The sequence below is a fragment of the Eptatretus burgeri genome, chromosome 5 (assembly GCF_056783735.1).
Source record: "Eptatretus burgeri isolate ZD-2024b chromosome 5, Ebu_testis_v1, whole genome shotgun sequence".
NCBI classification, from domain to species: Eukaryota; Metazoa; Chordata; class Myxini; order Myxiniformes; family Myxinidae; genus Eptatretus; species Eptatretus burgeri.
In genome coordinates, this window is record NC_140965.1 from 119864289 (window position 1) to 119873779 (window position 9491).

At 43.8% G+C, this 9491-nt stretch overlaps 1 long non-coding RNA gene across 1 annotated transcript in view; it reads right to left on the reverse strand.

Annotated features, from left to right (window-relative positions):
• LOC147027246 (uncharacterized) overlaps positions 1-2442 on the reverse strand; it is a 72789-nt gene extending 70347 nt beyond the window's left edge. The window contains exon 1 of the long non-coding RNA XR_015057965.1: positions 2324-2442. This is a non-coding gene — a long non-coding RNA (uncharacterized LOC147027246). The remainder of the gene's footprint in view (positions 1-2323) is intronic.
• Between the last annotated feature and the right edge of the window lie 7049 nt (positions 2443-9491).

The following is a 9491-nucleotide window of genomic DNA, read 5'->3' on the forward strand; positions in this document are numbered from 1 at the left end:
CCAAGAGTCACCACTGCAATGCAGGACAGGCAGATGGTCCTAAGTCAGATGGCTTCAGACATTGAGGACTGAGGGACAGAATCCAGCAGCAATCCATCCAAAGACTGGTAGGCAGTATGTGCCGACGATGCACTGCCTGTATCCAAAACAATGGTGGCCACACACGCTATTGAAAGGGGACTGACATTGCACCCTGTGCTGTTCTGTACTGTCGAACAAACTGATGAGATGGTGTATCTTGGTTAAAAACTTGACATGTCATCAATAAAATGCCAATGTTTCAATTAGCAATTGTTGGTTTGTTTTATTTTGAACTGTTACAATATTATTACATTTCAAACAAGTGGTAAGTTTCTTTTGCGTTTCAGTGTGTATATATATATATATATATATATATATATATATATATATATATATATATATATATATATATATATATATATATATATATATATATATATATATTGTTACGGATCTGGAAACCATTTGCATTCAACATACAGATGTCCCAAAAGTCAGTTATGTGGTTAAGTATGTGTGTCATCAGAGCCCATTCCTTTTGTCTCATGGGAGAATCAAAGGCGTGCATTGTGATTTTTTTTTAGTTAGGTTATTAAATCTTGACATCCAACGAACCCTCTAACAAGCTATCTAACAACCATCCCATCTGCATGACCCCTCGGCCCATCACGATCCACCACAAACCAGCTGCCTTCTCGCACCCTGACGTGCCAAGGCAAGATCTCGCGGTTCCGGTTTCTCGGCTCCCACAAACGTTGTAACTCTTTCTTGCCAAGCTTTGCAACATTGAAACTGTTACTCATCAAGTATGAACCCGCGTGAAAGAGTGTCTAGGGTTTCCCGGCAGGGGCCGTTGCAGCGTTGATACTGTTATTCGTCAAGTATGAACCCGCGTGGAAGAGTGGCTGGGGTTTCCCAGCAGGGGCCAAGACCCCGCCCCAGAAAGGTATGCCATGGGACCCTGTCCAATCAAAGGCGGACAGCACGGTATGTTCACCAAGGCCCCTCCCGGCTGAGGGAGGTCGATAAATCCCCGAGCACTCTCTTAGAGCAGAGTTTTGTTGGGTTTTTGCTGTTGCTGTCGATAGGGTTGATAGGAAGGTCGTCGAGGTGGCGAGCGTGTCTCTGCTGGCCCTCTGCAGTTAGGAGGGAGCGACCCTGACCTTCTAAGGTAGCTCTGACATATCCTACACCGCCCGAGCTCCACCACAAACCTCGAGTCCCACGCGTGTGACTGGGGAAAAGATCAGCGAACATTGTCAGGTGTCGCAGCACAGAGCCAGCACCCTTACTCTGGCAGCCAGGTACCTATCCAAACTCTGACCCCCAGCTTGTCTCTCTCCTCGGCTGCGAGGGTCCAACAAAGAAATCTGGGTTTATTTTCATTTGTGTGTGTGTCTGCCTGTGGGCCAGTCTGGTAAGTAGAACTGAATACGTGTTTTTGGAACATTGTAAATACTGCTTGCATATTCACGTTAAGTCTTGCCTTTGTCTTTTACTGTAAATAAAACTTGTTAGAAATGTCCCCAGTTCATTTCCATCCTTTCTTGAATTGGTCCAGCATGGTTCGGATCTGAGTTTAGGCGGGGTTTTATCCCCGGTAATCTGACAATTGTAGCTGGGACGTCCTGGGCAGGCCCGCTCGACTGCATCCGAGCCAGAAAGGTAGGTGGCAGAGTGGTAGTCGGTAGGTGTAATTTTACCGCTGTCGGTAGAGTGAATCCGGTTCGGCCAGGCGTTCCGAGGGCGTGGATCCCGGTAGGCGAGACCGCATGGTTACTTAGGTACATTGGATCGAGACGAAATAACCCTACGCCGTGCGGTTGAAATATTGGCGACCAGAGTCGGTTCAGCGACCCACCACATCACGGAAATTTCTGGTGTGACGGCCTACAAATCCGGGGAGTTTGGTGGGAGACGACGCAAGCTTTCCCCACCAAGTGGTCGTTATATATATATATATATATATATATATATATATATATATATATATATATATATATATATATATATATATACATAGACATGCACTGCTTAACGATGGGGATACGTTCTGACAAATGCGTCAATGAGCGATTTCGTCATTGTGCGAACATCATCGAGTGTCCTTACACAAGCCGAGATGGTATAGCCAACCAAACTCCTCGGCTATATGGTATAGCCTATTGCTCCGAGCATGTTACTGTACTGAATACTGTCGGCAATTGTAACACAATGGGAAGTATGTGTATCTAAACATAGAAAGGTACAGTAAAAAATACAGTATAAAAGAAAAAATGGTACACCTGTATAGGAAACTTACCATGAATGGAGCTTGCAGGCTGGAAGTTGCTCTGGGTGTCAGTGAGTGAGTGGTGAGTGGTTGTGAAGAACTTGAACATTACTGTACACTACTGTAGATTTTATAATTACTGTACACAGGCTGCACTGAATTTATAAAAAAAAAATATTTTTCTTTCTTCAATAATAAATTAACCTTAGCTTACTGTAACTTTTTTACTTTATAAACTTTTTAATTTTTTAAAAACTTTTTGATGAACGCTTCGGGGCCATGATGAACAAAACAACACATGAATAAATCAAGCACACGGAAAAATGATGCAATCAAGAGACGCGGTAAACACGAAATGCATGAGGCTGCTGCATAACACGGCACATTGTTTTACAGTAAACTTTTTGTTTTTTACAAGTCGAAATAGTACACTCCAAAATAACGATAAAAAGTACAGTATAGGAAATACATAAACCAGTAACATAGTCCTTTTTTTTTGTATACCTTGTCGAGGCTCGTATGAGAGCTAACACACAATGCACAGCAAGGGGGCATGAGACAAGAGGGGCGGGAGTGCGAGGGACAAAACAGTGGGGAACAGACACATTAATAGATCTGTGGAAGGGAGAGGGATGGGGATGGGACGGGGAACATAGCGAAGAGAAGATGGACATTACAGGGACTTTCAGGAAGGAAAGCAGGGAATTTGAAGGAGGTGGGCTTGGGTGGATTAACGGGGGAAGAAAAGATCGAGGATTTGGATGGGGGATGACAAGAGGTGGTGGTGAACAGCTGTTTTGAAAGCCTGGAGGGAAGAATGAGATTGAATAGAGTGAGGGAGTTTATTCCAAAGGTGGGAAAAAAAGAGGAATGAAAGAGTGAAGGTGAGCAGTGATTCGTGATTTTGGTAGTTTTACCAGAAGGGGGTTGTTGGCGGACCTTGAGCGCCCTGTGGAAATGTGGTAGGGACACATCACAAAGAGAGCAGGGGGGCAAGGCTGGAGAGGAGTCGGTAGAAGACAGAAAGACCACCGACCAAGCTGCGGTGATTGAGTGAGAGGCCCAAAGACTCGGCTTCATTGCGGGAGATGCCGATGATCCTAAATGCCTTGGTTTCGACAGCGTGAAGCCGAGAAAGGTGGGAGGCAGGAGCACCAGCCCAAGGGGAGAGCAGTACTCCATCAAGCTACGGACAAATGCTTTGTAAGTAGTCAGGAGCTCAAGAGGGCCGAGGAAGGACTTTGCACGATGGAGGATTCCCAGTCGGCGACTGGCTTTTGAGGCGAGGTTGGAAATGTGACTTTCCCAGGAAAGGTCATGGCAGATAGTGAGACCCAGAAGCTTGAAAGAAAAGACTTCTTCCAGAGGATTGTTGAGAAAGTGGATGGCGGGGGGGGTTCTAAACGGTCCTTTCGAAGAGACATAGTGAGAATGTGAGATTTGTCTGGATTGAAAGACATGTTCCACGTGTTGGACCAGTTTGTGATTTTATCCAGATCTGCAGTGAGCGAAGAAGCCGCTGCTTGCCGGTCTGAGGGATGACAGATGGTACGGCAGAGGGTGGAGTCATCGGCAAAGAGAAATAGAGGATTTTCCAGAGAGTCCGAGAGATCATTGATGAAAACCAGAAAAAGAACAGGGCCCAGAACACGACCTTGAGGAACTCCAGCCTGGACAGGAAGGGGGGATGAAAGAACTCCATTTAGGGCCACACGTTGACTGCGACAGGAGAGGAAGTCTGCGAGCCATGAGTGGAGATGGCCTTGAATACCATGGGAAGAGAGTTTGGTGAGTAGTGCAGGGTGCCAGACTGTGTCAAAAGCACGTGATATGTCCAGGGATACGGCTCGGATTTCCTGTCTGGCATTGAGGACCTCCATCCATTGTTGGGAGAGTCGAAGCAGCATATCCAGGGTAGAGTGACCTGGTCTGAAACCAAATTGATGATTGGAAATCAAGCCATTGGAGAAGAGGACGGATTTCATGTCTGAAGCAATGATGGATTCCATAACCTTGCTGATGATTGGGAGAAGGCTGATTGGTCTGTAGTTACAGGGATCTGTTCTTGCACCTTTTTATGCAGGGCAGTGATGTTAGCAGATTTCCAAGCAGATGGCAGATGACCTAGTGCAAATGAGAGGGTGACTAGAACAGAGAGAGGGTGAGCAAGAGCAGAAGAGCAAGCTTTGACGACACGTGGGCTGATGCTGTCTGGACCGGTTGCAGAATCTGAGTCGAGGTTTGAATGCAAGCTCTCCACCTTGTCAGGAGAAAAGGACACAGAGTCCAGGGACAGTTGGGTGCGACTGGGTAAGATGGGTAGAGAAAGTGATTGGTTTATGACACAAGATTTAGCTGCAAACATCGAGTTTAGACATTCAGCTTTATCACGTGCGGTATCAGCAGTGCGGCCATTTGAGGTAAGGGAGGGGATGGAGGGGGAACATACACCAGAAACAGATTTGATTAAACGCCAGCAGGATTTTGAGGAGGGAGAGAGGTTTGAGAGTTCAGACTTGAGATGAGAAAGATGTTGTTTTCTGGCACTCCTGAGGGTAGATACACACTTGTTCTGAGCTTTGTGGAAGAAACTGAGATTGCCCTCAGTTGGATTTGCTTTCCATGAGGCAAAGGCAAGTTGTTTCAGGACAACTGCCTCGCCACAAGCTTCAGTAAACCAACGGTGGGAGGAAGGGTAGGACAACTGAACGCGAGAGAGTATAAATCTGTGCATGAGGCAGAGCAAGTTTCTTTGAAAGAATTCCCAGGATGAGTTGATGTTTGAGAAAGTAGTGATAGGAGACCAGTCCGTAAGTTTTATGGCTGCTCGGAGACCCTGCCAGTCGGCTTGAGTGAAATGCCAGACTCAACGGCGGTGAGGTGGTTCTCTCATAATAGCCAGAGAGATGTCCACTTTGACAAGGAGGTGGTCAGAAGAACCGATTGGAGCAGAAAAAAGAGCAGCAGATATTGTCAGAGAAATTTGTCAAAATCAGATCAAGAAGAGATGGAATACCATTGGTTGAGATCCGGGTCGGGAAGTTGACCAATTGAGTCAGTCCTAATGAGTCGCAGAAAGCTTTTGCTGAGGTGCCATGACAGGTGAGAGAGGTTCCCACACCTAGCCAATTGCCGTGATGACAATTGAAGTCACCACATAAGAGGAAGAGAGAGTTTGGATGAGAAGATAGAAGATGGTCCATGTTTTCAGATAGTGAGGTGTAGATAGAGTCATCACTGTTCGGTGGACGGTACAGTACACATATAAACATGAGGTGGGAGTGGAGGGGAAGCCGAAGCCAGAGGTATTCCTGGGGGTGTGGGGGAGTGAGAGCAGTGCATGGAGAGTGAGGAATAGAGTCTTTGATGAAGAGAGCAACACCTTCACCAGGACGAGGCTCAGGTGTGTTATACCGGAGGAGGGAGTAACCGGGGAGAGATACTTGGGAGTCAGACACGTCTTGGGAGAGGAAAGTTTCTGTTAGGAAGATTATGTCTGGTTTGTCAGTGGCAACCTGTATGGAAAGATCTGAAAGGTTTGAGCGAAGGCCCCGGATATTTGAGGTCCACACTTTTAATGAAGAGGTAGGGGAGGAGGCTTTGGGTGCAGGGGCTGGAGGGGGAGGGGAGGGTAGGACAAGCGATGAGGGGGGGAGGTAAGGAGGGTTGTTGAAAGAGTGTGGGGTATTGCAGAATAGCTCGGGAAGGGGGCCGAATGAAGAGGAGAAAAGGCTCTGTGGTGCTGGGGGAGAGGGGGGGACAAGAGACAAGGAAGAAGGAAGTTGAGGATTTGAGGAGGTGGAGTGAAGAGATGGAGGTGAGAGGGCAGTGGAAGGAGGCAGCTTGTGGATGAGAGCGGGAGGGGAGGGGGCAACTTTGAGAAGGATGAGTGAGGGGGATGAAAGGTGGGAGAAAGGTGAGGGGGGAATTTTTGAGAGAGGTGAGAGGGAGGCTTGGAGGGAGAAGAGTGGGATGGTTGCTTTGAGAGTGAGAGTGAGGGGCTGAGTTGGCACTGAAGTTGGAAAAAAGAGGATGGTTGATGGAAAGCGAACATTCACAGAGAAGAGTGGGATGGTTGCTTTGAGAGTGAGAGTGAGGGGGGTGAGTTGGCACTGAAGTTGGAAAAAAAGGATGGTTGATGGAAAGCGAACATTCACAGCAAACTGTGGTTTTTAAAAGTTTGAGGTCATTGATGCGATTTAACACAATTCTTGATGGATGCAATAAAGGCGAATTCAGAGAATGGAGAGAAGAAGCGCTGTAATAGTTGGATTTTTTAGAGAAGGAATGAAAGAGAGCTCGAAATGAGAGCAGTCTGTTAAAATAGCAGAAGAGTAGTGCATTATGACACAGTAAAGAGTACCACATGTGTGAGAGAGGAAGATGAATCATTATAAGATCGTTTTTGTTGTTCATATTAATGTTTGAGAGAGTTTTCAACAGATTAGGTCATGGAAGTATGGAAAAAAAATCGAAGAAGAATACGAGGAGGAAGATAAGAGGAAGAAGAAGAAGCAGAATCGGGAGAAGGTCAGCATGTTGTTGTTGTTGTTGGGTATTTTGTTTTTTTTTGAGATAAGAAAGAGATTACTTGGGAGAATGGGGGATGTTAGGAAAGTGGGGAGGATGAAAATTGAAGGTAATGGGGAGGATAGAAATTGAAGGTAATTGGGAGAAAAAACAAAAAAACAAAAAAAACAAAAACGATCGAACACCGAGTGGAACCGGTAGGCCTCAAGCCTAGGCCAACGCCTAGGCCTCAAACACCCAGTATTATCCTTTATTAATACCGGTTGCATTAATACTGGTTAAACTATGTTAAAAAACATAGTCTTTTATTATCATTATCAAGTATTATGTACTATACATAATTGCATGTGCTATGCTGTACTTTTATACAACTAGCAGCATTACGACAGTTTCGACATCACCAGGCGATAGCAATTTTTCAGCTCCATTATAATGTTATGGGACCACCGTCCTATATGTGGTCAGTCGTTGACCGAAACATCATAATGCGGCGCATGAATATATATATATATATATATATATATATATATATATATATATATATATATATATATATATATATATATATGTACACAAACAAAAACCATAAAGTGATATGGAATGTGTCCAATGGGAACCAGCAGAGTGCTTGTCACACTCCACATTTTCAGATTTTCTGCCGATCACATTGTCTAGCTGGCAGAAGGACGGTTGTTCTGTGTGGATTATGTCGTTTCTTCCGTGTGAGACATAATCCGTGGTGATGCTCACCATAACAGTCAGCAGGTGCGTCTGATGTATAAACGATGAATGTCGTAATTATTGGTACACTATCTTGATGAGAGCAAATAAGCCCAAAACCTGGATTGGTGGTTCTATTTGATGTTTCGCTGATGATGACCATCTTGTCTTGGTCTTTTTGACAGTCACCGAGCCAAGCCTCTGTATTGGAGGCGATGCTTTGTTGTGTATTGGTGGAGTGCTCATCACATTATATATATATATATATATATATATATATATATATATATATATATATATATATATATATATATATATATATATTCACAAACAAATATAATATTGCAAAAGGTAACTGTCAGCTTAAAATAGGAATCCATGAAGGGAAGCAATGTCACTCTTTGCCCTGAATAGAAGGGAAGCAATCTGTCACTCTTGTAGACTATGAACAAAAAACAGAAGGTGATGATACGTCTGAGATGACAATGCCACAATCTCTTGTACATATGGTTTATGATTTGTTTGCCGTGAATGACACGACTTTCCAATATCTTCCTTTGCTATCGCAATTCCCATACTTCAATTGCATCAGCAATTAAATGAATTTATTAAAATGTGTTGTTGGATTGTACATTTCATTATTATTACATCGACAAGATTTGGTCTTCAAGTGCAAGATCTTGTTCGAGCACATGTGTGTGTGTGTGTGTGTGTGTGTGTGTGTGTGTGTGTGTTTGTGTGTGTATGTGTGTGTGAGTGTGAGTGTATGTACCTGATTACGTCACCAATATAGAGGTGTAACATTAAAGAAAGTTTCTGGAAGGTGCCGGTCAGGCTCCCAAAAGTTAGATTTTAATAATTCCAGGGATCTTAAGCATCCATCCTTATGATTTTATAACAGGACCATGTGCCAGCTTCAAAAGCACCACTCACCGTACAGCTGAATCCTCATTCTCAATCGATTGTTCCATTACAGTGAGCGATTGGCACAATCTCGTAATCAGCAGCATAGCCGATGTATCAACAAAAGCTGATTGCACAGAAAATGAAAGAAACATTCAGAGCTAAAGGGCAGTTGGTAAATGTTGTGAAGTACAAAGAAAGAATCAGAAGATTGATGCTTGAAAATGGGATACATATAGTAAACCTTGTTTAGAATAATCACATTCTCCAGTGAACAAAATGTTTTCCCAAAAGGCAGGTGTGTCGTACAATGCAGGTGATTACTGATGGAAGATGATTGGTCGCTTTATTTCATTGTTTGTACGGAAAAGCTGTTGATGCACAGAACTCAAATACCAAGTACAACAGGGATTTCAAATCCAGGTATTAATGACCTCCACCACCAATGATGGACGGAGGTTGTATATTTTACCCCTGTTTGTGTATCTCTGTTGTTTGGCTGTCGGTGAGATGAATATCTCAAAAGTTATTGACGAATTTGGACTCAACTCGGTACACAGGTTGTGCATGTGATGAGGTCTAATTGATTGAAATTTGGTGAAGATAACATCCAAATCCAGATCTTAGAAATTTTTGATTTTTTTTTCAGTGATAGGACCAAAAGCGATTATTCACTGATAGGACCACATCCACGGTATACATTTTGATATATATATATATATATATATATATATATATATATATATATATATATATATATATATATATATATATTCCAACAAGTCAATTCATCAAATTTCTGCCCTGCTAGAGCTGCCCTGGTCAACTGTAAGTGCCGTGGTTGTGAAGTGGAAACGACGAGGAGCAACAACAGCTCAGCCATGAAGTGGTAGGCCACACAAGCTCACAGAATGGGACTGCTGAGTGCTGAACTGTGTAGTGCAGGAAAATCATCTGTCGTCGGTTGCAACACTCACTACAGAGTTCCAAACTGATTCTGGAAGCAACGTTAGCACAAACACTGTTCATTGAGAGCTTCAGGAGA